The sequence below is a fragment of the Pleurodeles waltl genome, chromosome 9 (assembly GCF_031143425.1).
Source record: "Pleurodeles waltl isolate 20211129_DDA chromosome 9, aPleWal1.hap1.20221129, whole genome shotgun sequence".
NCBI lineage: Eukaryota > Metazoa > Chordata > Amphibia > Caudata > Salamandridae > Pleurodeles > Pleurodeles waltl.
In genome coordinates, this window is record NC_090448.1 from 345,037,318 (window position 1) to 345,065,262 (window position 27,945).

The 27,945-nt window shown below is 45.2% G+C and overlaps 1 protein-coding gene across 1 annotated transcript in view; it reads right to left on the reverse strand.

The window, feature by feature from the left end:
• Positions 1–25,172, reverse strand: part of LOC138259296 (cytoglobin-1-like) — a 253,926-nt gene extending 228,754 nt beyond the window's left edge. Inside the window, exons 1-2 of the mRNA XM_069206917.1 lie at positions 25,096–25,172; positions 24,203–24,344 (exon numbers count right to left, since the gene is read on the reverse strand). The gene's annotated coding sequence lies outside the window, so the exon portion shown is untranslated. The remainder of the gene's footprint in view (positions 1–24,202; positions 24,345–25,095) is intronic.
• Positions 25,173–27,945: the final 2,773 nt, after the last annotated feature.

The following is a 27,945-nucleotide window of genomic DNA, read 5'->3' on the forward strand; positions in this document are numbered from 1 at the left end:
CTTGCTGACTCCCAGAGTATTGCATAGAATGCGTCCACTGACTCCTCCGGGAGCTGTCTGGCTTGTCGGAAAAGAAACCTCTCATAATCAGGATTGGCTAACCGCTCAAAATGGGCAGTGAGGGCCTTTTTTAATGACTAGTACATGAATGGAGGCCCTTCCTCTATGAGTGACTTGCTAATTTTGCGGATAGCCGCCCCTCCCAGATGTAGAAGCATGGGACGGCGTCGATCGTTGTCCAAATCCACAGCTGCGAAATAGATTTCCAGTCTCTCAACCCAGTCTTTCCACCTGGCCACCTGGGCAGAAGGTGGTCTGTCAATTATGAAGGGTTCCAACACCGGTATGAATGGCATGATCCGTCAAGGTGACGTGGCGGCACTGTTTCTGAAAACACACCAGGAACTCAGGCCAAGCGCTCCACACGAACGAAGGTATACTCAATGACAGAAAGTCCCATTCATTGTTCTATATTTGTATATGCAGAACCAGTATGCAGAACAAATGATTGCTTCTGTCTGCAATTATCCTGTTTAATAATTATTCTTTCTTCACTATGTGAGGGGGCCTCTACATTCCCCAGCCTGTATCCCTTATGGATGGGGATTTCCCCTGCTGAATGCGTCCTCTGCACCACGCGTCACTTCGTCTGCACGAAGAGACAATCACAGTTCCCCCAGCGCTCCACTCGGCACAGGCAGTCCAGGGCCTCAAGGGGGCAATCTTCAGCACAGCCACCACACTTCATAGCCTCTCAGGCAGCAGCGTACCTCTTCTCCTCGCCGCACCTGACCACAACATGCTGCACTCAGGGGAACGAGACGGGCCGCACCCTCTGTCAGCTGCGCACCCGCTCAGAGACAGAGTACACACAGCCGCCGCATGCCCCTGCCATGGGACACCGGCAGCTAGGAACCACCATGAAGACTCCAGGCAGGGGTCCCCCAGGACACCGCAGGAACGCCAAAGGCCGCACCCAGCAGGCAGTGCGGCAGGAAAACAAGGCATGGGGAAGGTGGCTCATCCCACCTTCGTGGCCAATTTGTTAGGTCTTGGGCGCCAGCTATAGCAGCAGTCACAGCAATCACACACACGGGACTCAGAGTACATTAACCCTTTGGCGCGAAACCAAAGGGCCATTTATTCACCACGCCCCTTACTTCCAGGGCATACCACTGCCCCGTCCGGAACAGGGGACAAAACCCAAAACAACAGGGGGGAAAACCCTTGCAACATAACACAAGGAAGGTCCCTAAATAGACTGAATCGCCAAATGTATCTCCTAAGTAAAATGAAAGTTTAAATGTTTGATTTATTTCTCTGCTTTTCAGAATAGCTCTTTTGACAGACAAATCTGCCCCGATGACTACCAATACAGAACTCTCTGTGAACACCAGTGCTTAACATAAAATACAAGCTCAAAACTCATTGGCATTCTTCCACATAGTGCCAAGAGTGTTGTATTACGAACATTTTAGAGCGCTCTATTTTGCTAATGCAAACCAATAGTCTTGAAATCGGCATTATTTCCTTGACAAGTTTTTATTGTACCTATGTATGGCATGCAAGTCATTTCTTTGGCTTTCTTGCAAAAAATGTTAATTGCTCATCAGCAATAGAGCTTTTGATAAATGCAGCTCTGTGGCCTCCACCAGCGTGGGTTGACCTCCTATTTTGGAGAGAAACACTGAAGAAACCATTTGTCTGTGGATGCATTTTCCCAAAGCAAGGTTTTCATGGACTAAATTACCATTTTTATTCAAACTGTATTTACTCCTGCAACTATAGGGGTGGCCAGAGGTCACAGCTACGACCCCTGGCTTGCCCTCTTCAACCCCAGACACAGCATTCCAACCCCTGTCTTCAGATGTGGCAACATCAAACCTTGAAACACAGGGGTACTCCCTGTGTTCTAGTCCTTTTTATCACACCAATAGTACATTAAAAGTATATTATATTATTCATTATTGGTGTAATAAAAAATGAAGCACCAGTGGCAACTAAGGTGAGTTAAGTAAAATGTTTTAAATATATGTAATATGCGTGTGGGTGAGAGTGTTGTTGTCAGAGACAGAGAATGTGTATGTATGTGTGCATAAGGTTGTACCTGTTAGTAAAAGTGAGTGAGTGTCAATGAATGTGAGTGACAGAGTGAGAGATAGTGTGACTGTAAGAGAGTGAGTGAGAATGGTGAGTGAGAATGAGTGTGAGTGACAATGAGCGTGTGTACCTGAATGAGAATGGGTGAGTCTTAGTCAGTGAGAATAAGTGAGAATGATTAACAGTGAGAGCAAGTGAGTGAAAGGTGAGTGACTTCAGTAATGTTTGAGAATAAGTGAGAATGGGTGAGTGCAAGTGGGTGTAAGTATGAGTGAGTCAAGGTAAGAGCGAGTGCAGTTGGTCCAGGAATACTGAAGATAATACTTGGTGTACAGAAGCACCCATGGAAGAAATGCTGGCACTGGCGTACTGGAGGCAGTTCTTGGAATGACAGGCACCTGTGACAAAATACTGGCAATAACATACTAGGCGCAACACATGGCAGAAAGGGCACACATACTGTCACTTGAACACTGGAAGTAGTGTATTGCATAAGAGTACTAAAGGAAAAATGCTCTTGCTGGCAACTGGAGGAAATTTTTGCCGTAGAGGAAGACAACAATGGTATATGCTAAGGGGGACAACCATGACAAGATGCTGGTCCATACTATATAGTATTTTTTTTTACATAAGAGTTATTTATAATAAATGCATGGCACTAATTGCACTCTTCCGACACTGGATATTGTATGTCATTTTTGGCTTAAGGGGACATGTGTGAGAAGGCACCTATGACAAAATGTTGGACCTGGAACAATGGAGGTAAATGTTGATATTTAGGAGTACCGATATGAATTAAAAATAAGGAGTTTATTTATGGAGAGCTTCAGGTTTCCTTGGCTTAGTACACCACAAATACTTAAATATTAACGAATGCCCATTCAGAGCCCATGTTTTTTTTTTTTAGCAAATGTATGTGAGCATTTAGCTTTAAAATGCACAATTTGATAATTTGATCCCAATTTCCTCACTTCAGACAAACTATTGTGCCCCACCCCTTTCAAAGCTCACCAGCCACCATTGCCTGCAGGTCTGTCCCTGGGATGGAGAAAACTAAAGGCGATATCAAAAACGGTTTCCAAGACACCATGGTGATTGTGCCTGATAGATCCTGATGGCTCAAATTGAGACACCCACAGAGTGCTGTGTCTGAGAGAGACATCCAGAGAACTTTGCACAGAAGAGTGACATCCAACAGATGACTGAGCCTGCAGCACCAAGTACTGGTGGCTTTGTCTGGGGCAGCCTGAGTTATCAGAATAGGACAGCAGCTGTGTCCAAGACATTCAGAAGACAGTGCATGAGTGTGATACAGTCTGAGAGTGAGTGCCCGACTGGGAGTGAGTTATAATCTGAATGTCTTACTTCCAGGTACAGTCCTCCACATGACTGCGCTTGGAATACTTTGACCTGTTTTTTTTAGATACTCTGGTGAATGTGTCTAACACACCCTGCGGACTCAGACTGAGACACCTGCTAGTCTGAGACATGCAAAGTCTGTGCTGAGGAGACGTATGGAGGGAACACCGCAAGTAACAGGCAAATATATATATTCTTCCACAAAAATGTTAAAAGGTTCATAGGTCAAGTCAGGGGAAAACAAAAAAGATTAACTCCTAATCAATCCAGAATTAAGTGCATGGCAGACTGAAAGAACACATGTATTGGCTTTACAGGACTGAGACTGGTTGATTTCAAGGGAAACAAAGCTCTCCTGTTTCCCAGTTCCATTTTTGAGCATCCCACTGAGTCCTGGTTTTATGTTTTGATTTGAAGTCCTGCTGATAGATTATAAAACCAGGACTACAGCTCTAAGAATGCATAGGGTTGAAAGCTGGGACTCAATGAGGTGGGAAATTTGAAAGCCCTGGGAAGGGACTCCCTAATGACCAGGGCTTTAAGCAGAATGAAAAAGGGTACAGGATTCTGAAAGAAGTTCAACCAAACAGAGCAACTAGGAATATAATTTAGAAGAATTGTGGCATCATAAAGGACGTACGGCCTGGCTGAAGACATTTGAAGAAGAATAGTGTGCTTAGCAAGTCGGTAAAGAGTCACACTTGACAAAGAATAAATGAAATAAAAAAGGAGCAAATATTTATATATCATAATCAATACGTTATTTACAAGCTTTGTTGCTGCAAGTGTATCTATTTTGACCACGCGCTGTTGAGAGTATTCTGCTGACGTGCTACCAGTTTCATGTGGAACGAATTTCAGAAATCATACTAAACAGCCAAATGTGAATCTGTGGCAACGGAGAAGGAAATGGCACATGCAAAGCATTACCAATGGAAAACTATGACCCTTACAAATGTTAAAAAACAATTAACAAAAGCATTGCCACAAAAAGTTGTAGTCTTGCTTTATATTACGTACTCCTTTTTTCACTGGCACGGGACTAGGCATCGGAATGGTATGGGGCAGTCGCCTCTGGATGTACAGACTAGCAAGAGACACTGTTTCTGCTTGTACTGCTTTTTGGATTCATGAAACCGCACCCTGCTCAGAACTCACACTCTGCTCAGAAACCTTCACATAGATCCACTTATCTCATGTAGAGAAGTGTAGGAATGCTTTGCTGTAATCAAAGCCAAAAATGATCTAATTTGCTTCATGTTTGTGCAGGGCATGGCCACATTTAAATGAAAGCTTGAGACAATTGCTCTTCAAGAGCTGTGAATGATGTATTATCTGGGGCATTCACCTTACCTGGTCACTGACAGCAGAGATGTTTGGTTTTTGTCATATTCAGTATGCCAACCCCAGTTTTATTACAGCCTAAATTAGGACTACAATATCAATAATGCAGACAAGGGACCTGGAATGAATGAGCTACTCAAACATGTGCGTCAAAAACTTGGAAGTTCTGTCTTCAGTCACTTCCTCATGGCCTGCTTGCAGATGGATGGTGTACATCGTGCATCACCTTACCGGTGTAACTAAGGCGCTCATCTTGCCTGTTGAGTCGCAGCACCTTTGCCTGTGTAATAATTTCTATGCAACATTTGTGAAAACATTTAACTTTGTGGTGAGTGAAAATGTCCAGCCAGGAATCATGCCTGTCAAGGAAAAATCAATCTTGAGAGAGCATTCCCAATGTCTGAATTCTATAAGGCTTTTACTGCTCTGTGAGAAGGGACTGTCCTGCAGCTGATTCCTCGTATAAGGCACTTCCTGTATACCACAAACTACTCCGAAGGGCAATGTAGTGCTTCATAGTAGCACAAGATTACACTACACATTTGTTTTTGTTTTTTTCTTTCAATCGCTACGGGAGAATAAATGATGTGGCTGGAATCGCCCAGAATGGTGAGCCCTGCCGAGACTCGATCTGGGTTCCATAGACGATCCACTGGATCCCGGCGGTCTAGCGGTGGCAGAGATCCTAATCCGTCAGGGCAGCGCTGCATGCAAAGGCTGGCAGAGAACAGGTGCAGGAGGCCACAGGGAGGCCTATTTACTTGGCATGGGCAGTGCAGGCCCCCCCTGCCCAGCACCCTCGCAGACAGTGAACACTGCAAGGGTGTTGGTGCACTCTGCTGGCTACAGCATTGCCTCTGGCTTGATTATGAGCCAGCGACAATGCTGTAGCCTTTTCCCGCTAGACTGGAGGGCAAAAAACAAAATCGTACACAGCAGGGGCCGTACTCTTAGAAACATTTTGTGCCCCAGCTTTCTCTGTCCCTCTCCTCAGACACGCCCACCGGGGTGGATTCCAGAAAAACGAAATGTCTTTTACAACTGTGGCTGCTACATATCCTGTCAACTAGCCCTTAACAAAACTATATCTTTTTCCTACAATACCGGGACCACGCACCACATCAAGACTTTCGTGAATTGCAACACTAAATACACTGTTTACTGTTTGATTTGTGTATGTGGTCTGATTTACATTGGAAGCTCAATACGCCCATTGAAGGAACGTATTCAGGAACACGTTAGAGCCATCAGAAATGTCAACACCAACTATCCCCTTGCTGTTCACTTCAACACTTTACATGGGGAAAAAGATCTTTTGAACATTAGATTCCATGGCATCACTCAGGTCTCCAACTCACCGAGATGGGGAGACAGAACCAGGGACTTGCGTAGATGCGAGGCCAAATGGATCTTAAAACTCCGCGCAGTTGAGCTGGGCATGAACACAGATCATGAATTACACTGTTTTCTTCCATGATTGTTTTTTGCTTCCCGCTCTACTGTGTCTGTAAGCCTTACATTGGATCTTTTATGTTAAACATTCATTGACAAGTTTATGCTTAAGCTCATGGTGTACATTGTATCATTATTCTGTTTCCACTGTTGTGGTTGATTATTTGTTCCACTACCCGATTCATGTTTTTACTTAACGACCTTACTGTTGCACTTGACTAGTGTGTTCCGTGGTCACGGTTTCTATATGTTCCACTGCTCTATTTATGTTAGACAGAACGGTTTTACTGTTGTACTCGACCATGTACTCATCAAGCTGTGTATCACTGCATTCTTTAACTAGCTTATACAATTATTTTTTCACTTCACACTTATCCTTGCCTTCCATTACCTTGGTTCACTTTACCGTTTCTCAAATTGCATAACATATCTGGTTACCATATCACCAGCACGTTCTCTAGCCCGCACTTAGCTTGGGCCTTTTTCCATCTCACCTTACACCTTCCACTGTTCACCAACCTGCCGTGGTTTCTTTTCATCTACTTGCGGCTCTCTTTCCTATCACCGTAATTTCTGATTTTTATTTTATTTCCTTAGGCATTTACCCTTGGGCCTGTATTATTACAAGATGGCAGCCTTCTTACTAACGTACCGACTCATGTTGGTCTCGTCTGTTCTCAGTTTCACGGACTTCTCTTTTATACACTTAAGATGGCCGCCGCACTGCCAACTTTTCTAGTCCATCTTCAATGTTCTTTTCACTCCCACTTTCTATTTCAATACACGAGCGCAGGTCCTCACTGATCATTAGACGCTCCGAAGACTGCGTGCCGCACGTCTCCACTCTTTTTTCCAGGTATGCTTCCGATCCTTTGATCGCAGTCCCTTCGCCTCACACTATTTTTAACTACACAGTACTTTACCGTTTGCATTTTCACTGCCATTCCGATCACGTAAGCATTTAGTTTACATTATTGCCACCTGTTGAGTCGTTACTGGCTTTCTCGTTCGCGGTGCGTTTTCTCTTTACTAGTGTTACCGTTTTAATTACGTGCTGTTTTAAAGATGTGCCGCACGTCTCCACTATTCTCTCCAGGCATGCTTCTGATCCTTTGACTTCAGTCCCAACGCCTCACACCATTTTTAACTACACTTTACTTTCCCGGTTGGATTTTCACTGGCATTCAGATCGCGTAAGCATCGCAGTGCGTTCATTCTTCACCAGTGTTACCTTTTCAATTACTTGGCAACGTTTTACTTGACTTGTCCGGTTTTTGTCTTTTCAGTTTTTGGCTGCATCACATCACGTCAGGATTACTTTGCCGTCATACAGGATTACACTGAATACCGGCTCTTAGTCACAATGCTATACTCACACTCCCCATAGTCTAGTCTTGCCCAATTTTAATTAAGGTCCTTGCTCCCACTATCTAGTCTAACCTGCTTATTTCTCTCTCCTTTTCCCATTCACATCTGACACTTTTGTAGGGTGGGACTCCAGGCTTATCAGGGCCTCCTCTACTTCCCTAACCATACGTGTTCATTACCTTACTCACCTGCTGCTGCTTGGGCAGCCTCGCCTACTAACAGGTCTACTTTAAGAAGGTATGCACACAGTGACCTACTTCTTTCTTCAGTCTTTCTATTTATTATTATAACTTCTCCTCATGACAGCCCATTCTTTCATGATCCTACTATTATTCTATATATTTGCTCTACCATTGACTACTCACAGCCATCTTCTCTCTTTTCCCAGATCTAATCCACCCTCTAAGGCCCACTTAGCTGATCACAGGGCACCTTCGCTACCTACCTTTTTGGCCGGACGGCCCAGGTATGAGTTACAAACTCGCCCCCCCCCCTTCTGTTTGTCCACTATTCTACTATGTGCGTTTTTTCCCCCTTTATGTGTTCTTACTCACCTACCTTCCTGGTCTCTCTCAGTCCTGCTCCACTCACCTATGTGTCACACTTCATTTTACAGTCTGTGCATATCAATTCCTCGACAGCATTGTTTCTACCTACTAAATACTCTGGATTTATACTTTACCCCACTTTGGTTCTGACTATGAATCACAGGGTCACGGTGACTCACTTTCTCTTCCATGCTTTGCAGTTTGGGTCCCACTTACTAATTTTGCTTGCCATGTTCATTCAATATTCACCCACTCAAGCTCTTACACTGATCACTGCTTTCTGGCTGTGGTATCTTTCCTACATGGTCACTCACTAGTTCACATTCGAGTCCAAGCACGTTTATATGCAATTTTTGCTCTCGTTACTGTTATGCAGCCTTGATGAAGTCACCTGCGTGACAAAACACGTGTTGGCTGTATCTCGATGATGGCACAATGATCAATAGTACCTACAAATAAAGACACCATCTACAAACAAGACTGGAGACTTTTTCAACCTCTTGCTTCCTCCGACCTCCAACACAACATCAGGGATACTTATCCTTGCCACACTGTTGGACTATACATTCTGTGTGCTGTGGCCATCTTGTCCCATTTTGTCCTTGGGTACTCTGGTACCCCATTTGGTGCCTACTGGGTAGTAAGGCACTGGGCCAGTATGCACCAGACTTTTTACTAACTTCTACACTTGTCAAATATATTGTTTTACTGCCTAGATGTGCGGCACCTCTTCACCCTTACTACCCTTGTGTTTGTTCCATGTTTTGAGGTCTTTCCTGAATTGCGATAGGGTGGGAGATCTTCTGAGGTGGATGGGGAGGGGGTTCGAGGTCTGAGAAGGATCATCCTCTGGCTGTGGTCTTCCGGATGCGTGGGACTGTGGCGAGGGAGAGGTCGGCGGAGCGGAGCTGTTTAGTGGGCGTGTAGAAGTGGAGTCTGTGGTTGAGGTATTCTGGTCCGACGCTGTGAAGGGCTTTGTAGGCATGCATGAGAAGCTTGAATGTTATTCTCTTGTCTATTGGGAGACAGTGCAGGGCTCTCAGTAGGGTGGAGGTGTGGCTGTGTCTGGTGGCGGTCTTGATGAGACTGGCGGAGGCGTTCTGTATGCGTTGCAGTCTTTTCCATACCGTGGCGGTGGTTCCGGCGTAGAGTGCATTGCCGTAGTCTAGGCGGCTGCTGACTGGGGCCTGGATGACTGTTCTTCTGGATTCAGTTGAGATCCAGTTGAAGTTTTTCCGGAGCATGCGCATGGTGTGGAAGAAGGCGAAGGAGACTGTGCTTATTTGACGGTTCATTGAGAGTGCTGAGTCCAGGATGAAGCCGAGGTTGCGGCGTGGATGGTAGGGGCTGGAGCGCTTCCGAGGGCAGTGGGCCACCACGAGTCATCCCATGCAGAGCGGTTGTTGCTGATGAAGAGGACTTCTGTTTTGTCGGGATTTAGCTTGAAACAGCTATCCTTCATCCAGTCGGCGACTGCCTTCATTCCGTTGTGGAGGTTGGCTTTGGCTGTGTGCGGGTCATTGATGAGGGAGATGATTAGCTGTGTGTCATCAACGTATGAGACGATGTTGAGCGCGTGGTCTCTGGTGATGGCTGCTAGTGGGGCCATGTAGAGGTTGAAGAGAGTGGGGCTCAGAGAGGAGCCCTATGGGATGCCACAGTTGATCTTGGTGGCCTCTGAGTAGAAGGGGGGGAGTCAGACCTTTTGGGTCCTGTTGGTGAGGAAGAAGGTGATCCATTCTAGTGCCCTGTTGCGGATTCCGGCGTCATGGAGACAAGTCAGCAGAGTGTGGTGGGAGATGGTGTCAAAGGCCGCGGACAGGTTGAGGAGGAGGAGAGCCGCGGTCTCACCTCTGTCTAGGAGGATGTGAATGTCATCTGTGGTGGCGTGGAGGGTGATCTCAGTGCTGTGGTTGCTCCGGAAGCCTGACTGTGGAGGTTCCAGGGTGTTGTTGTATTCGATGTGTTTGGTGAGTTGTCAACAACTTTTTCGATGACTTTCACTGGGAAAGGGAGCAGAGAGAAGTGCCGGAAGTTCTTGAGGTCATGTGGGTCTCCGGTAGGCTTCTTCAATAAGGGGTTGATTTCGGCGTGTTTCCAGATTTCTGGGAAGGTGGCAGTTTCGAAGGAGCGGTTGATGATGTGCCGGAGCTTGGGAGCGATGGTGCTGCCTGCTTTGTTGAAGATGTGGTGTGAGAAGGGGTCGGAAGGTGAGCTGGAGTGGATGGAGTTCATGATGTTGAGGGTTTCTTCATCGGAGATGTTGGACCAGAGTAGGTGGCGGGGTTCGGAGAGGCTTCGGTGGTGGGTATAAGATCTTGCGGTGGAAGTAGGTGGAGAAGTTTTTGCAGAGTTCTTGGGAGGGGGGATACCCGTGGAATTTGCTCCGGGGTTGGTCAGTTCGCTGATGATCACAAAGAGCTTTTTGCTGTTGTGTTCGTTGTTGTTGATACTTTCCTGGAAGGCGTTCCTCTTGGTGGTCCTGATGAGTTGGTGGTGGGTGTTTATGGCTTTTTTGAAGGCTGTGGTTGGTGGGCGTCCTGTTGGTGCGCCATTTTCTTTCGAGGCATCTGCAGTTTTGTTTGGATTCCTTGAGGGCAGAGGTGAACCAATTGGCTTCCGTTTCTGTGCGTCCGTTGGAGGGTTTGTTGATGGGGGCTAAGGTGTTGCTGCTTTCTGAGATCCAGTTGTTGAGGTCTAGGGCAGCTGTGTTCGCGTCAAGGTTATCTCGGGGGGGGGGAATTATTGAGGCTGAGGGATAGCTGGTCCTAGGTGATCTTGTTCCAGCTCCTGCGGGGGGCTGGGGGAGAGGTGAGCGAGGTGTTGGTCGGGTGGTTTGCTGAAGGTGAAGCGGATGCAGTGGTGGTCGGTCCACTGGAGTTCGGTGGTGTGGCTGACAGAAATGTGTTTGCTGGCGGTGAAGATGGGGTCGAATGTCTGTCCGGCAGAGTGGGTGGGTGAAGTGATGAGTTGCTTGAGTACAAGGTTGGCGGGGTTTTCGAGCAGTGTTTTGGAGTTGTCGTTGGGGTTCTCCAGGTGGAAGTTGACGTCCCCGAGGAGGATGTAGTCCTTGGAAGAGAGCGTGTGGGTGGTGGCGAGGTCAGCGATGGTGTTGCAGAACAGGGAGTGGGGGCCAGACGGCCTGTAGATGAGGGTGCTTTGCAGTGTGGTGTTTGGGTTAGTTCCAATCTGGAAGTGGAGGAGTTCCATGTTGGTCTTGGTGTCTTCGCTGTTGGTGACGAGGCACAGGGACTCTTTGCGGATGATGGCGATGCCTCCCCCAGGTCGGTTCATGTTCTCTTTGCGGATGATCTTGTAGCCGTCATGGATGGTAATGTGATGTCTGGTGCGAGGAGGGATTTAGCCAGGTTTCCGTGAGGAAAGCTACATCCAGGGATGTTGTGTTAATGAGGTTAAAGAGCTCGATGGCCTGCCTGTGGATGGAGCGCGTGTTGATCAGGATGCAGCTGAGCTTGTGTTCTGCTTTGTGGGTCTTCGGGGGTGGATTAGAGTTGCGTAGGCTGGTGAATCTGCTGTGGCATCAGTTGAAGGGTCCCTTGGTGTCTCTCAGTGATGTGTGGTGGCAGGCGAAGGGTTTGTTTGATGTGGGTGCGTGGGGGTTGTTGGAGTTGTAGCGGTGGATGGTGTGGGGGCCAGGGTTCCTGGCACTGCCCGTGGTCCAGGCATGGATGGGCACAGACGGGCTTTCCTTGTTGACAATGTTTATAAATACAGTTTGTAATTTTAAGTGATATATAGTTTTTTTAATTTAATTGCTAATAGTAATTTATAGTGTAGTGCAGTGGTTCCCAACCTGGGGGCCCGCTAAGCCTCCTCAGGGGGTCCGGGAATGCTTAGAAAATTAAATATTTTTAACAGATGAGGTCCCCAGCTTTCAGTAATGATTCAGTTGGGGTCCTTGGATTCCAATAATGGTTCAGTGTGGGGTCCCCAGGTTCCAGTAATGATAAAGTGGGGGTCCACAGAAGTCAAAAGGTTAGGAACCACTGGTGTAGCTGGTTGTGAGGTTTGTAGGCATACAGGGTGGGAAGTTAACTAAGTATAATTATTTAACAATTAAATATTAATGTATAATGATCTATTTAATTGTTTATTAATTATGTAAACTGTATAGTATTATTTTGTAGTTATATGTTAGGTGCAGGTTGCTGGCCTTGCAGGGGGTGTAGGGTGAGAAGTTAATCAGATAATAATAAATACATAATTATTCATTTATTATTAGATATTTAACAGATTATTAATTATGTAAATTGTGCAATTATATTTTTAAGTTATTTATCATATGTGGGTTGATGGGTTTGTAGAGGAATTGGGTGGGAAATTAATTAAGTAATAATTGATTAATAATTAGTGATGCATATATTAATCATTCAATTGATGGTTAATTATGTAAATTGTGTACATTTTATATTTTTATGTTCTATATTAGGTGCAGGTTGTTAGGTTTGTAGGGGTGTTGGGTGGGTAGGTAATTAAGTAACAAATAATTAACATGTATTAATTTATTGTTAACTGTTTAAAAATGTTAATTGTTTTATACTTATTTATTTTAGTTATAGTTTATGTGTGAGGTACTAGGGCCCATATTTATGCTTTTTTAGCACCGCATTTGCGCCGCTTTTTGACGCAAAAGTGGCGCAAACTTACAAAATACAATTGTATTTTGCAACATTGCGCCGCTTTTGCGTCAAAAAATGACGCAAATGCGGCGCTAAAAAAGTATAAATATGGGTTTAGGTTTATAGGAGTATAGAGTGGGGACTTAATTAAATAAATTAATACATTTTTATCATTAATTATTAAAAATGTTAATAATCATGTGCATTTTTTAATTGTTTTTTATTTTTATAAATTTAACATTATTTTTAAGAGTTTTATATTTCTGGTCAACTAATAGGGTTTTTAAACCATTTCAAGTGTTTGAAGTGAAGTACGTTCCCTACTTTTGCACAGACTGGAGTGGGAGTAGTAAGTATTACCACTCTGGAGTCCAACACTTTCCCTACTGTTGCACAGACTGGAGTGAAACAGTACACATTACCCTTCTGGAGTTCAACAGGTTCCCTACTGTTGAACAGACTGGAGTGGGAATAGTTTATTTAACCCCTTCGAAGTCAAACACCTGCGTTACTGTTGCATACATTGAAGTGGGAATAGTAAATGTAATTCCTTCAAATTCCAAAGCTTTCCCTACTGTTACATAGACTGGAGTGGGAATATTAAATGTAACCCCTCCAAAGTCCAATGCTTTCCCTACTGTTGCACAGACTGGAATAGGAATAACAAACTTAACCCCTTTGAAGTCCACTGCCTTCCCTAATGTTGCACCAGCTGGAAAAGGAATAGTAAGTTTAACCCCTCCGAAGTCCAACGCTTTCCCTACTGTTGTATGGCCCGAAGTTAGAATAGTAAATTTTACCTCTCCGAAGTCCAACACGTTCCCTTCTGTTGCATACACTGGAGTGGGAATAGTAAATGTTACCTTTACGAAGTCCAGCACTTTCTGTACTGTTGCATACACTGGAGTAGGAATAGTCAATTTTACCCTTCAAAGCCCAACGCTGTTTCTACTGTTGCACAGACTGTAGTGGGAATAGTAAGTTTTACTCCTCTGAAGTCCAATGCTTTCCCTACTGTTGCACAGACTGGAGTGCGAGTAGTGTATCTTTTATTTTCTGATTTAAATACTTACTGTCAATATTGTTTAAATATATATATCTATATATATATAATCGCTTGTTTGTTTATTTAATTATAAATTATTTTTTTTATATATGATTTTTTTAAACTGATATTTGTAATAAATAAATATTTATTACTTTTATATTTTGTTAAATGTAATTACTTTGGTAATTTATTTTAATGTTTTCTGCTTGGGTTTTAATATTTTTATGTTTCATTTATGCTTTTTATAATAGTAAATAAAAAATAATTCAAAATATCTAATATAAATAAAAAAATATAGTAAATATGTAAAATTATTTAATTTACATTATACTAATGGTGTATGTTAAAATAGTTAATATTTACTATTTTATATACTATATATAAATATAATGAAAATTAATATTTGATATTACTTTTCACAATATAAGTAGATATTTTGGTTCTGATATTTTTGTACTTCCCATTATAAGCATAGGAAGACAATATTTCTGTAAACAATATTTTTGACTTGATATTTGAGTGTCTCGATATTTGTTGCTGTGATAATCTGTCATATATCCGGTTCACTCACTACCACCCCAACAGTTCCCCCAGTAAAGTAACAAAGCCCCCTCAGCACCTGGTTAGAGGCAGTCTAGAGGGGGGCCTCCTCCATGTTCTTTGTGTGGGGGGCCGCCAGTTTCTTTACGCCACTGAGTTTCCCTCATCTTTCCATAGCCCCTCTCTGACATAAGAATGTATTTCTACTTAAACAAACTCTATTTAGCAACATTAGGATAATGAAAGTCGAGGGTAAAAAATAGCATTCTAATCTATACCATGCAGTTTGCATGCATCTCTTTGATGACAGTTCAAAGGTCACTGTGCTATATTAGGATTGTAATTTATGAACTGCAAGTAACTAAAGGACTGTGACTAAAGCAGTTACCCACTGAGATAGCCACAATGAAATGCAGTTCTGTCATCTGCACGGTATGCATTATTTGCAGCAGGCACATTATCCCTCTGCACCACTTTATGATGAGTCAAAATAGCTGTAGACAAAACTCCATCTCTCTCTAGGAGGAACATTCATCACAAGGGTTATGGGGACATTTTATTGCTGCCTGAGAACTGCTGGAGGCAAGGAATTCTGCAGCATGTGCTTTTAAACCCATAAGTTATTTCTACACATAGCACTCTATCCCGAGCTCAGCACCAAGTGCGGCTGCACTGTCTACATCATCTTTGAGCCAGCACTACCTTTTTGGCTGCATTTGCTGTTTGGTGGAAAGGCCAAGAACTTGATCCTCACCCTTGCCAACTACAACAAAAATAGGGTTAGATTAAAGCATGATAGGATATTTCCCCATTACTGAAAGTTCAAAATGAATCACACATATCATCTTATCTCATAAAACAACCCAACACCTGTTGACTTACCTTTTTCGTGCTGCAGAGAATTGGCTCTGCCCATTTGCTAAAACAGCTGTTCTCGTTTCACATCTCCCAGGTCCCTTCTCTCTTAGGCAGCCAGTCAATAATACACCACCTAGGGTAGCAGCTGTATATATTTTGTCTTGTGATCATTACTGGCAGAGTTGGCCTGTCACAGAGTGTTACTTTCCTCAGATCCATTACTCTGCAACAGCCTTTAGTGAACAAGGCTGTGAGCCATTTGACAACCTATTTAAGTTGCAACAATCTGCCCCAAGAGTAAGAATCAGAGAGAAGCCTTACTGCTTAGCTCGGTTCTCTGTTTTTTAGGTCGAAGCCTACCAGACAGCCCGTTGTCTGGTTGCAAAGACTTCTTAGGGACATTCGAAAAGCTTCCCTTGGAATGTATTCCACACATTGCTTTGTACTGGCTTTGTGTTTTGTAACTCGGAGTTGCTTGCTTTCTGTTTGCTGGCTCTAGTTATTTTAGGCTGTCCAGTATGTCTCTCCTGTGGAACAGAGCTTATTTACTATATTCTTCAACCAGTGCTCACCTTCTGTAAACAGGTCTTTAACTTTTCCTCTTATCTCGTCACATTTGATGAACATTCAAAGAAAGAGGTAAAATGTTGGTCTCTGTCTTGCAAGGGAGCTTGGTGTTTACTTCTCTTTCTCTGACTTCAAAGTGAGAAGATTTATGTGACAATCAGGCTGAGTACTTGGGGTGTGCTGAGGAAGACTGTACTATGTTATTTTCTAGCCCACGACATATAAATGTTTTTAAATGAACTGCGTAAATATTTCAGAAAGTATTAGAATTAGGAAAGCACTATTAAAGCACTTTTTTGTAATTCTGAAATGTAGTGAAGTCAAATATTTTAATATGATCAAAACAGACAATAAAATGGAGCAACAGAAAATCATGTTATTCACTTCAGAATGCTTTACATTTCAAGTTACACCCCATCGATAGGAAGGGAAAACCCAAACATATTTCCCATTGGCTCCCTTTGGATGAATAGGCATTTGTTGATAGGAAAGAAAAAACAACAGCACAAAAATGTCTGCCTTTCATATATATTCAATGTTTGTTCACTAAAAGAATGTGGGGCGGGGAGGCGACACCGGACCTAAAGAAGGCCCACAACAAATGCCTCCTGAGGGTGCGAACTGGGAGGCCAGGAAAGCCCACAAATGGGCTTAGCAGTGATTGGCGGCATGATTCAAATCGGCCAATCATAGAGGAGAAAGCAGACTGAGCCCTGGTGAAAAAAAGGGGTGAACGGCCTCCAGAGACCAGTGCATACCGGAACTACACCATCGCCTCCAGGGTAGAAGAGGACTACTGTTGTTGCAGGAAGGACACTGCAGTGGCCTGCCCGACCGGGCTCTCGTGACATCTGGTGTCCTTCTAGGATACTCACACTCTGAATGGAGGGGCACGCAGGAAGCAGGAGCAATGCTCTAGTTTTCCCGCGGGCCATTTCGGGAAGGAAGTGACGGCGCGGGACGAGGATTGGGCGAAAGGTAAGTGGGGGGTGGGTTTAAGGGGTGGGGATAAAAGGGGTTGGGGGTGGAGGGGCCGGCCTCTTTCCGCACTGCCCATCGGGCGGTTAGTTTGGCCTCCCACCCACCCGGCAATTAGAAGGGAGATAGGAAGGATGGAAGTTAGAGGTGAGTATCAAAAGGGGGAGGGTAGTCGTCAGTTAGGGCAGGTTGCAGGAGTGAGAGGGCAGTAGATGGGGGAGGGTGGTGAGTCAGATGCGGGCTTGGCCACCCTTCCAGGGAATAAACAAGCAGGTGAAGGCTCTGAGTGGGGGTACGCATGAACCAAATGGGGCATGAAAGGAAAAGGGGAGTGCGTAGGGGAATGGAAACGAAATAAGGGTTTGGAGGGGAAGGATGAGCGAGGAGATGTTAAAGGGAGGGCGTTATTAAAGTTGCGGTTTACGTTTTAAAGTTAAGGTTATGTTGCTATTGCAACCCTGTCCTAATAAATGACCTTTTACACTAAAACAGCTGTCACTGAATTATTTCCCGATCACACCAGCAAGAAGTTCAACAAGTGCCCCAGAGATCTGGTTGCAGGTACCGGGGAAGCGGCGGTGGCGGTGAGGCAGCAGGTGGCGTGCACCCAACGAAAGAAGAAACCTGAGTGGTGAGGGAGAAGAATGGTGCGGTGAGGAGCCAAGAACCAGCAACGGAGGAGCAAGAGGTGTGCAGTGGGCTGGAGCATCTGCTGCGCGGCCTTCTTTCTTTGAAATCTGTCAGTGCGGGTCGACTCGACACATGTGTCAAGAGGAAGCGCTGACAAAGGAGATCGGGATATGTGGTATGCGTGCAACAGGCCGATGCTTCGTGGGTCAGCTCTTGCTCCCGGCATTTAGCTATGAAAGCTTAGAAGGCTTTGGAAGGCTTTAGAAAGTGGAGTGGGAAGGTGCAAGGTTAAACCTTTCGTAGTGACACAACATTTTTACAGTGGCTACTATTACTGCAATCGGAGGGGCAGGCTAAACCCGTTATGGAGGTCCTAGCTCAACAATTACACCATACGGCGTTAGAAAAATATCCTGCACCTGTTGCAAACAAGGAGTGTCATTCAGCCTCACACAGAAGCTGAGCGTTTGAAAGACTGTGAGCAAGGAAAATAGTAAATTTAGGGCCAGATTTATGAAAATTGGTGCATTATGTCATGATGCGCCACTTTTCTTGCGCCCTTTTGCACCCCCCCTAACACCACCATGTGTGTGCCGTATATAAAAAAGTTAACACTAGTTTAGCGCTTTGCAGGATTACAACCAAAAATGTTTATGCTAATCCTTCAAAGTGAATGGAGGCCCGTTGAAAACAATAGGATCCTCATTTTAATGCCTGCCTTAGGCAGGTGTTAAAAATGAAGCTAAAAATGGCACAGTGGGATCTCAGAGATTCCACTGCGTCATTTTTCTGGGCCTCCTAATGCTGGAAAGCCCCCCTTGCAAGGGTTTACAAAGTGGCACAATGTGTGCATTGAGCCACTTGGTAAATATGGCGTGACATTTTTGCCAACGCCACATCAGCATCAGAAAAATTATGCTAATGTGGCGCAAGGGGCTACTTAAATCTGGCCATTAGTGCCCTGTCTGTCACACAGATAAGCATGAAGGGCTGAACTGAAGTAGCGCATGGTCAGAAGGCTAAGAGCATGGCGAGACGGGAGAGAAAGTGCCCTGCTAGGTTCACAGACCACGAGGGAGAAACAGTACCAAATCAGAAGCCACAAACCAAGAAGCATGTGACCTTGTCGCTCGAGCTGGACGAAAACTTACAAGAAATGTTGATGGCAGCCGAGAAGGGCAAGGCATGGGTGGATGCGCAGGTTGTGGAGCCAGCAGAACCGAGCAACGCCCAGTAATGCCCAGGCAACCCACAAGGAAGCCTCTATGGATGTGAAATTGTGCCCCCTTTATCCTGGACACAGGGGCCTGCAGCCAGAATGGCAACCTCTGAGGGGGACAAGGTGCTGCATGGATCAGGGAGTTGGCGTCACAAGAGAAGACAAGGTGGTACAAAGAAGGGCATGGGACCTCGGAAGCTTCACACAGTAGCGGCCACCTGGATCAGAAGCGATGAAGACAGCAACACATGCGAGGAGGTCGTAACCATATTCTGGGGGCTCTGGTGGCCTGTAGCCTGTTCGGCAGTGGATGCAGACCAGGACGGAATCCAGCAGACAACCAAAACCAGCAAGCCATTTGTGCACAGCCAAGGAGGTAGTCATCCAACTGCGGACGGTGGCTAACGGGGCAGTAACACTTGGTACACAGGTAGGGGTGGTCAACACAATGCAGCAAGTGCCCCAGGCAGGCAGGCAGTGAATCACAAAACCCAGCAGCAAGCCACCAGGCAGGACTATCACCAGGGGAGTGGGCTCCCTGGCCAGGACAGACACAACCTGGTGATTGCGCAGGCAACCTGCCCCTGGTGAGCCTGGCCGGGGAGGGGGAACAGCTTTCCAATTGGGTTTTCTACATACTTCTGTCATGGCATGCCATCATGGTCTGGCCACACAGGAGGGCCCTTGAGAGGTGACAATGTAGCAGCACCCTCTACTCCTAGGGAACGGGGGTTGGCACAAGCGTGGACAACAGATCGGATGAAAAACCTGGCCCACGGCGTGATGGTCCAAGCACCAGAGGAGATCAGGATAAAAATAAAGATGAAGGTAACAAGGAGGCAGAAATGGGGCTGGCCAAAGACAAAGAGGACCCCACTGAAGTAAGGGCTGGCGGGGAAACTCGGCAGCGGTTCAATTTGTTCTACCCGGAATGGTTGCTTACAAGACAATCACAACAAGGGTCTGTGTCACGCCTCTGGGGAAATTTTTTGCTTTCGTTAAATGGAATGTCTGTGCGTGGATCAATGAAAAAGTTTCTGATAAAGTGTCACTTAGCGTGTCACACATAAGACTCTGAAATGTCACGCACTGGCACACAGAAAAATGAACATTTCACACATAAGCAGATTCAAAACTTAATGGCCCTAGATCCTGCTTCAGATCAAGGGTGAGGGTGACAGAGAGGTGGGTGTGGAGGCTGCTTGGTCTGCCTATTCCTGTGCTACCCCTGGACTGTGAACATATTAGCCTGAAAGGCAATTCAGCTGGTAAGGTGCCTACTGCTGAGCAGAATAAAAGCACAGCTAGGTTAACTTAGTCATTCATCCTTCTGAGGCTAATGAAAGGAGTATCTCTTTTAAGTGAGTTATAGGAATTGTATATAACAATGTACTGTATCAAGTTATTTGGTGAAAGGGCCACGCCACATTAATATGATATTAATGAAATGAGTAATGGGAGAAAAATGTATTATAATGTTTTAATAATTGGGCACCTCACACCAAGGCAATATAACCCAAACAAAAAAAGTTAAATACATTTAGGGGGTCATTCTGACCCTGGCGGTAATTACCGCCATGGCGGAGGTTGGCGGTAGCACCGCCAACAGGCTGGCGGTGCTCCGCCGGGCATTCTGACCGCGGCGGTACAGCCGCGGCCAGAAGCGGAAAGCCGGCGGTGTACCGCCGACTTTCCGCTGCCCATGGGAATCCGCCATGGCGGCGCAGCTTGCTGCGCCGCCATGGGGATTCTGACAGCCCATACCGCCATCCTGTTCCTGGCGGTTCGCCCGCCGTGAACAGGATGGCGGTATGGGGTGTCGTGGGGCCCCTGGGGGCCCCTGCAGTGCCCATGCCAATGGCAGGGGCACTGCAGGGGCCCCCGTAAGAGGGCCCCACAAAGAATTTCAGTGTCTGCTTTGCAGACACTGAAATTCGCGACGGGTGCAACTGCACCCGTCGCACCTTCCCACTCCGCCGGCTCCATTCTGAGCCGGCTTCCTCATGGGAAGGGTGTTTCCCGCTGGCCTGGCGGGCGGACTTTCGGCGGTCGCCCGCCAGCCCAGTGGGAAAGCCAGAATGACCGCCGCGGTCTTTTGACCGCGGAGCGGTGTTTCGGCGGGAACCGCTTGGCGGGCGGCGACCGCCGTCCGCCGCGGTCAGAATCACCCCCTTAGAGTGTTACCTAACTAGCAGAGTGAGGTCGCTTGCTGAAGCTCCATATTTTACTACAGGAACTACAGACTTTACAAAAACTTGTGTCTTGTGTACCTCGCTAACTTAAGTTTTTTAGGACAGTGCCTAAAACTGTTTATAGAGGTATAAACACAGATTGTGTTAGCGCTAAAACATTGCAGCACAGTCGATCCTTTCACAGGTGTATGCCTTCACTAATATACAAGCATTCTGGTAGATATATTCCTTGTAGTTTTTATTTCGCTTTTCAATCTCCATTTAGCCTTCAAACATAAACAAACTTTCAGCGAGGTCCTCCCTCCTCATGCAAACAGTATAGTTCAATTTTCACCCAGGTAATCGCCTGCCACGACGGTTTGTTTCCCGGAAAGTTACTTAGAGGAAAGTAACCTTGTCAGGTGGTGCTGCCTTTGAATGCTTCTGTGCAATGCCAAAGGTGCAGTGTCCATGTACTTCCCCATCCAGTGAGCAACTCCTCGGTGTAATAAAAACAAAATGTCACGATTTGAAGACCACTTTTGACAAAAAAGTCCTGCCAGAGCACCGGAGAATGCATATTATGGCAGGAGGATCTTCAGTCCCTGGAGCGGATTGTTGGGCTACATACCAGACACTCGGCTGAATACTAATAAAAATGTATTATAGGCGATGAGGGCTGTATAAAGGTTACTTAGTGAAGAAAAAAAAGTCTAAACGTCCAATGGCCGTAATTTTCATTTTTGGAAGATAGTTATTTGTCACAGATTGCTGTCCCACTAAATCAGTCACATGCTAAATTGGTAGTTAAATCAGTTATTATTAACTTAGAATGAGAGATTTCGAACTTTCGCTTACCAAAGGTAGTAAACATGAGCTCAAATAGAGCGGTACCTTTATCAAACCTTGCACTGGAATGGGAATATTTCCTGTGGAATGAGAAGCAGAGGGAGCTCTCCAGAAAGATTTCACTTCAAAAGTATCCTTAAAAGGTAAGGACATCTTGTTTCAATTTCTTCAATGATCTGGGCAGACGGGAGTGGGTGTATGCAACCTAGTATTAGTAATAGACTACTTTTCATATTGTGTTTGAGGTGGAGTCTTTTCTGCTTTGCGGCCTAGGACATAGCCGAATATTTAGCAACTCCATTTATTTACCTCCAAGGATGAGAAACTGAACCATGCAGCATTTATCGGTCACAGATACTTTTTACAATGAAGGTCACAACATACTGATCTAACAACCATATGGCTTGATTTACACATCTTTTTTTCAGTTAGTAAGTGTATGAAATCCAGTTGTAAGGTGATCTTCATGGAATCTATCTATTTATCTGTCTGTCTATCTGCCTGTGTTGTGCGGAAGGGTCTGTCAAGAATGTTATGTTGGCTTACAAACCTGACGTAAATCCTACTAACATCAGTGTTATCAATTGTGATCACTGGTGCCCGCTTGTGTATTGCTAGAGCATGGGTGCAACCTGTCCCTTCTACAGTTTCTCAGTGATGGTCACTGTTACAACTGACCTAGGAACTTGAGTTTCTTATCCATAAGGTTAAAGGCCCCACAGCTCGAAAGCAGTTAAACAAGGTTTGGACTAACTGATTTTTGTGAGTCCTTGTAGTGGGTGTTTCTGTCTGTATGAATTTCTTTTATTTTTTTCTTAATATTTTTTTTCTTGCTAGTTTGGCCTTGCTTTTGCTTTTAAGTTCTACTTAACATGCAGTGTGCTGATCTTGATTATACCATTTCAACAACTTCAATAAAGAAATTTTTTTGTAATTATGTATTTGATTACATTTTAAAAGCGAGATCTGAACATAACTTCAGTGTCTGATTTGTTAGACATGTTTGAACTGCAGATTTTTAGAATTTTTGAGAGAGTAAATGTTTGTTGTTCCTTGGGGGTGCTATGTTTTTCACATGGGGCGGCACTATAAAGTTTAAAGACCACTGATCTAAACCTATTAAGAAAAGTGCGTGCTCTGCTTGCAGAAATTGTCATGGTAACCAGTGTGAGCGCAGTTATTGGTTCAAAATAGGACTGCTCCAACCCACTGATGGGAAGGAAAACGTTCAGGTGGCACATAAGTCAGCCACAAGAGCAATGGCTTACATCGCGTTCAGACACCATCTCCACCTCAGCTTTAGAAAATTACATTTTCTTCCAGTTTAAGCTAGGCTAAGATTTTAGACTTTGGCCCTCACTTACAAATTCATCTGAAGGACACAATTCATTCAGGGGTGTAGCTTTGGTGGTAGGGGGGGATGTGATACCTAATAAATTAATTTTCTGGTAAATAGTTGGGTACAGATACTTTCAGCCAGGTATGGTGAGATGACTGCCGGATTTCACCAGGAATTTTTAAATACATTCAGACAAAAACGCACATACACTCTCTCCCTCTCAGTTTTTAAAGTCAGGATATTGGTAGTGTTACAAAATATTGTGCTTTCCTCACTTAGTACCCCTACCAATCCACATTCCTCTTGCTTTCCGCTGCCCCTTAGGCAGTGCTTAATTTGTAAATAAAAAGGTGCAAGGTGCCCTTAGCCCTCCTCTTAAACACGCAGCTGCTGCAATTAAATGTGTGAACATAGAATACTGAGGCGGTGTAATCCTGAATCCATCTCGGGCCCCTTCAATCCATATAAAGCCACTCCTTCCCCTTCTGCTCACTCTTGCAGCTTTCTAATTTCTCCTTCTGTGACGCTTTTTCGTTTTTCCCTTCCTCCGTCTTTCCCGTGTGTGTCTTTTGCCCGCAGCAAATGCTTGATGAAGAAGAATAAGCCCCGGACTTCAAAAATAAGTGCCGGTGCACAAGCACAAATTAAGCACTGCCCTTATGCCCCTCCCATGCATCCTGCTTGTCGTATAATGTATTTAAACATTACATGCCAGCCTGATTGTCAGAAAATCTGAAGTTCCCTTTCCCCCACCTCCCCCCATCTTACTGACCAACCTACGCCCCTGATTTCATTAAATTAAAATCAAAGATTATTGAGATATTGGCAGAAAGAATCTTTTAATGATGCCCAATATTAAGATAGACAGCACATGGGATTGCTCTTTGATTGTACAGTGCAAGAAGTGCGCAGCCAAAGATTCGTGCCGGAGAACCACCAATATTTTTTCACCATCATCTGCAGTCTTTGTAAAGGTCAGCAAATGTCATTTAGGAAGAATTTGACAACTAGTTTACTTAATGGCAAACATCTGTACACGCCACAACTTCTACAATGCTCTGAAGCCCTGGTTGGGTTCGGAAGCGCTCAACAGAGGTTCCATGTTGAGGTTGACGGCTTTGTTAGCAAGGAGTTAATAGCTAAGTCAAACTTAAGATAGCAGTGCGGTGGGGGAGAGTCTGGGGAGACTTACCTGGTGCCCGTGAGTGGGCTCAGATGCAACACCTTCAGGCTCAAAGCACAACAGCCGGAATCCTAATCAGTGAAGGAAGTTCGGGGTGTGTCCGTGAATCCGAAGCTGCATAAGCGGGCCTGGTGCCTGGTGGTGGAGACAGCTGTGAATATGAACAAGAGAGATGTCAGGTCCTGGTACAATGCCTCCTCGTCTCTCTCGCCGCCTTCCCCCCACCCTCCCCCCTATGTAACTTGCCCATGGCCCTCTTTGCTTTTTCTGTCATCCCAACCCTACTGCTGTTTTCTTTCACCGCCCTCATTTGTTGATCCCAAGCACACCTCCCTCTGTCTCCTCGCTTCCAATCCACATTTTTGCCTCAGTTATTCTCCCTTTTCTGTGTCCAGGATCTCTCTCACTCTCTCATTCGCTCTCTTTGCTGTCACATCGTTAGCTTTTCTTCTCTTTTCTTGTTCACTGTAGTCTCATCTGCTTTCCTCTCGCAGACTCCCTCTCGGTGACTGGCTTCTTCCGATTCTACATCTCAGTGGGTTAATGCACCTACTAATGCAGTTGCGTGTAACGTCTATGTGACGGGTTCGACTTCCTTCAAAGGGGGTCCTGCCCTTTATCATTCTGATGCCGATACGAGATCCATGAATGAAACATTGCTATAATACATCTTGCTACATTTTCATCCACGGCTCATCCCTCGTCTCGTACGATTGCCCCTTTAGCTTACAGCATTATAGTCCATCTTTCTGTTGCATTCCTTCTCTCCCGTTTCCCTCCTCCTTCCATTCTATTTCCGCTGCCGTATGTTCTCTCTTCTCTCCTACTTTCTTTTTCCTCTTTCCATGTTTTCTTCATCGCCCTTTCTCTTTCAACTTCTCTAACGCGCAGTGCCTCCTTACCTATGCCCTTCCGTTATCTTCCCTTCTCCTTCTGATTCACTCCCTGGCAGGTGGATCACATTATGTACCGAGACGTCGCACCCTTTTCTCCGCCGGGTCCTAAAGACCGCCTCTTGCCCTTGTTGCCATCTGTTTGCTATTGGGTCGCGTGCCATGGTAGCTATGCCTCCTCAGCCAGTTTGTTGTCACAAGCATGAGGTTACAGAAAGTGCTAGTCTTCCTGAAGCTGACTGATTCTTCTTGACGGGCGAACAATCTCCCCAATGCATATACCCAAAAAGCTCTAAGAGCCAGGTCACATCAGCCTACGTTCATGCACGCGTTTGACTGACCTGGGTTTTTGAAATATAAGCTCTCTTCTGTGCGGTAGCTCAGTTAAACTCGCCGTGGGTAGTAGCTTCTACCACCGATTTGCCTATTAGTACGACTAGTGCAGCCCTTGCTAATCCTTTCCTCAGGGGTCACGAGGCAGGAGCAAAAGGAAAGTTAGACTGTAAAAGGCATATTTTTTGTTAGTTTCCCTCTTTTTACTTTTCTCCTACCTACCACTTATTGAGCAAATTAGGTTGTGAGTGGGGTGGAGCATTCAGGGGCTCAGAATCGGACAAGATCTTAACGTGATTATGTTATAGCGCTCGAAGGGATTGTGATTTTATGCCGTCGCCCCTGGCATTCTCTTAAAAAAATGCCTGTGGCGAGACCATAGATGCGTGTGTGGAAGGGTATAAGTAGTAATTGTCACCTACTTTTAAGCGCCATCAAGTTGTGAAAGATAATAAACAGAGAGAAAAAGATTAGCCAAGAATCGCACACTTTGGGTCACGTGAGTAAGATTTGCCCAGGTCTCCTGTTGCCATCACGAACAAGCAATGGCGAAGCCAGTAAGTCTGTCATTGGCTGCCAGCCTTTTGGCTTCACCAGTGCTTTGCTTGTTGTGTCATACCTTTTGTTAGGAGAAGCTGCCGAGTCCTCCTCAGTATCTATCTATCTATCTATCTATCTATCTATCTATCTATCTATCTATCTATCTATCTATCTATCTATCTACATTGAAAAAAAACAAGTGCTACAAGAACATTATGTATATTTTTAAATAAATTTGTTTATTAAGGTATCCACACGTATACATTATGTAATCAAAACTGTTCTTGCAAATCTTTTTAACAGTATGTTCTGCTCAGCCACTGTCTGACAGGTACCACAGCATTATGACTCATTTAGAAGAAAAGAAGGAAAAATCAAACGTATGATCCCCAACCCCCCACATATAACCTCCCCCTCTATGCCAAGAATCATTACTGCTTAAAGGCATTTCACCAGCCGATTTCCGCCTAAGTTCTTAAAGTTCGGTAGATTACTAGCCTAGGCTAGTAGGCTGACCTGAGGGTCTGTATCCTATCAGAGTCCTACTTCTCATCCTCAACATTGGGAGTCCGCTGAAAAGTTGACCCATTTTGCCTATCTAGTACCGACCCCATCAATTCCCGTATCATTAGTCCCCATGCAAGTAGCACCTCGGGCAGTTTTGCATCTTTTCTCGTTTGCCTCATATGTCCCTCGTCCACTCTCGCCCATTCCTGCAAGTCTTTCACCCGGCTCTCCTTAGTTGGGGCTTGGTCACTCATCCAATGTTTTGCAGTTCTCCGCTTCGCCACTGTGAGGCTCAAGACTGCAAATCGCCTGCTAAGCTGTCACTTCTGATCACGAGGTACAGTCCCAGAAGACAGCCACTGACAGTCAAAGGGATATCCTACCCAGTGGTTTCTCTAATCTGGGCTACTACTTCTCTCCAAAATATCTGTACCCTTTGGCACTGCCAAATCAAGTGCTGAAAGTCGGCCTCTAGGGCTAGACATTTGGGACACCTAGGGTCCCGGGCAGGGTAAATTGTGTGGAGTAATTTGGGAGAAAGGTAGGTCATATGCATTACATTCTATTGTGTTTGCACGAATCTAGCACGGACCAACACCCGCCGGACCACCATGCGAATTTGGGACCAATTATTGGGGAAGATCGGTTTCTCCCTAAAAGGTTCCCATTTCTCCTCTATTTTCAGTTATTTAACTGGTCTATCAGTCCTCAGTGCCCGATACATGTGTGCCACCAGCCTGCGCCCCCGCCATTGACACCATGCTGAGTACTGTACTAGTGGGGTCCGGCTATAACTGTCTTGCTGTGGCCGCAGTTTTAGCATATTGGAGAAACTGTCCCTTGCTGAATGCAAAGGTTTCTATTGCGTCCTGGAGGGATATAAATCTCTCATTCGGGTAAACTCGGCTAACGTCAGGCATCCATCCTCCTGTCATTTCTCCACTGACATTGAGTTTTGTATCTGCATGAAGGCGGGGTAGGATCCAGATGTCCAAATCGTGTAGGTAAGGCGCTCTCTGTATTACTGTTTGCACTGTCCTCTCCCACAATTTTGCCATTAGGTGTATTAAGTATGGGTAGGTGTCAGAGAGAGCCCTCCCACTCATTAATAGCGTCCCCAATGACTGTGTTGCACCAGTAATCGTCACGATGGAGCGTTCCCAGCTAGAGTCTGTATCTAATCGGTATATAGCATTTTGAAGAAGTGACGCTAGATAGTATAGTTCTAGGTCCAGAAGATCAACACCTCCTTGCTCCCACTCCCTACGCAATATGGCTAGACTCACCTTACACCTTCATCCGCTCCATAGTAGTTCCACCAGAAGCAAGTCAAATTCACAGAAGGTTTTTCTCGGTATCTCGTAGAAAGTAGCTTGCATGGTGTAGAGGCATCACAGCAACACCACCATCTTCATAAGGGCTATTTTCCCCATTAAGAACAATCTTAATGTATTCCAAAACAGGATAGATCGCTGCAAC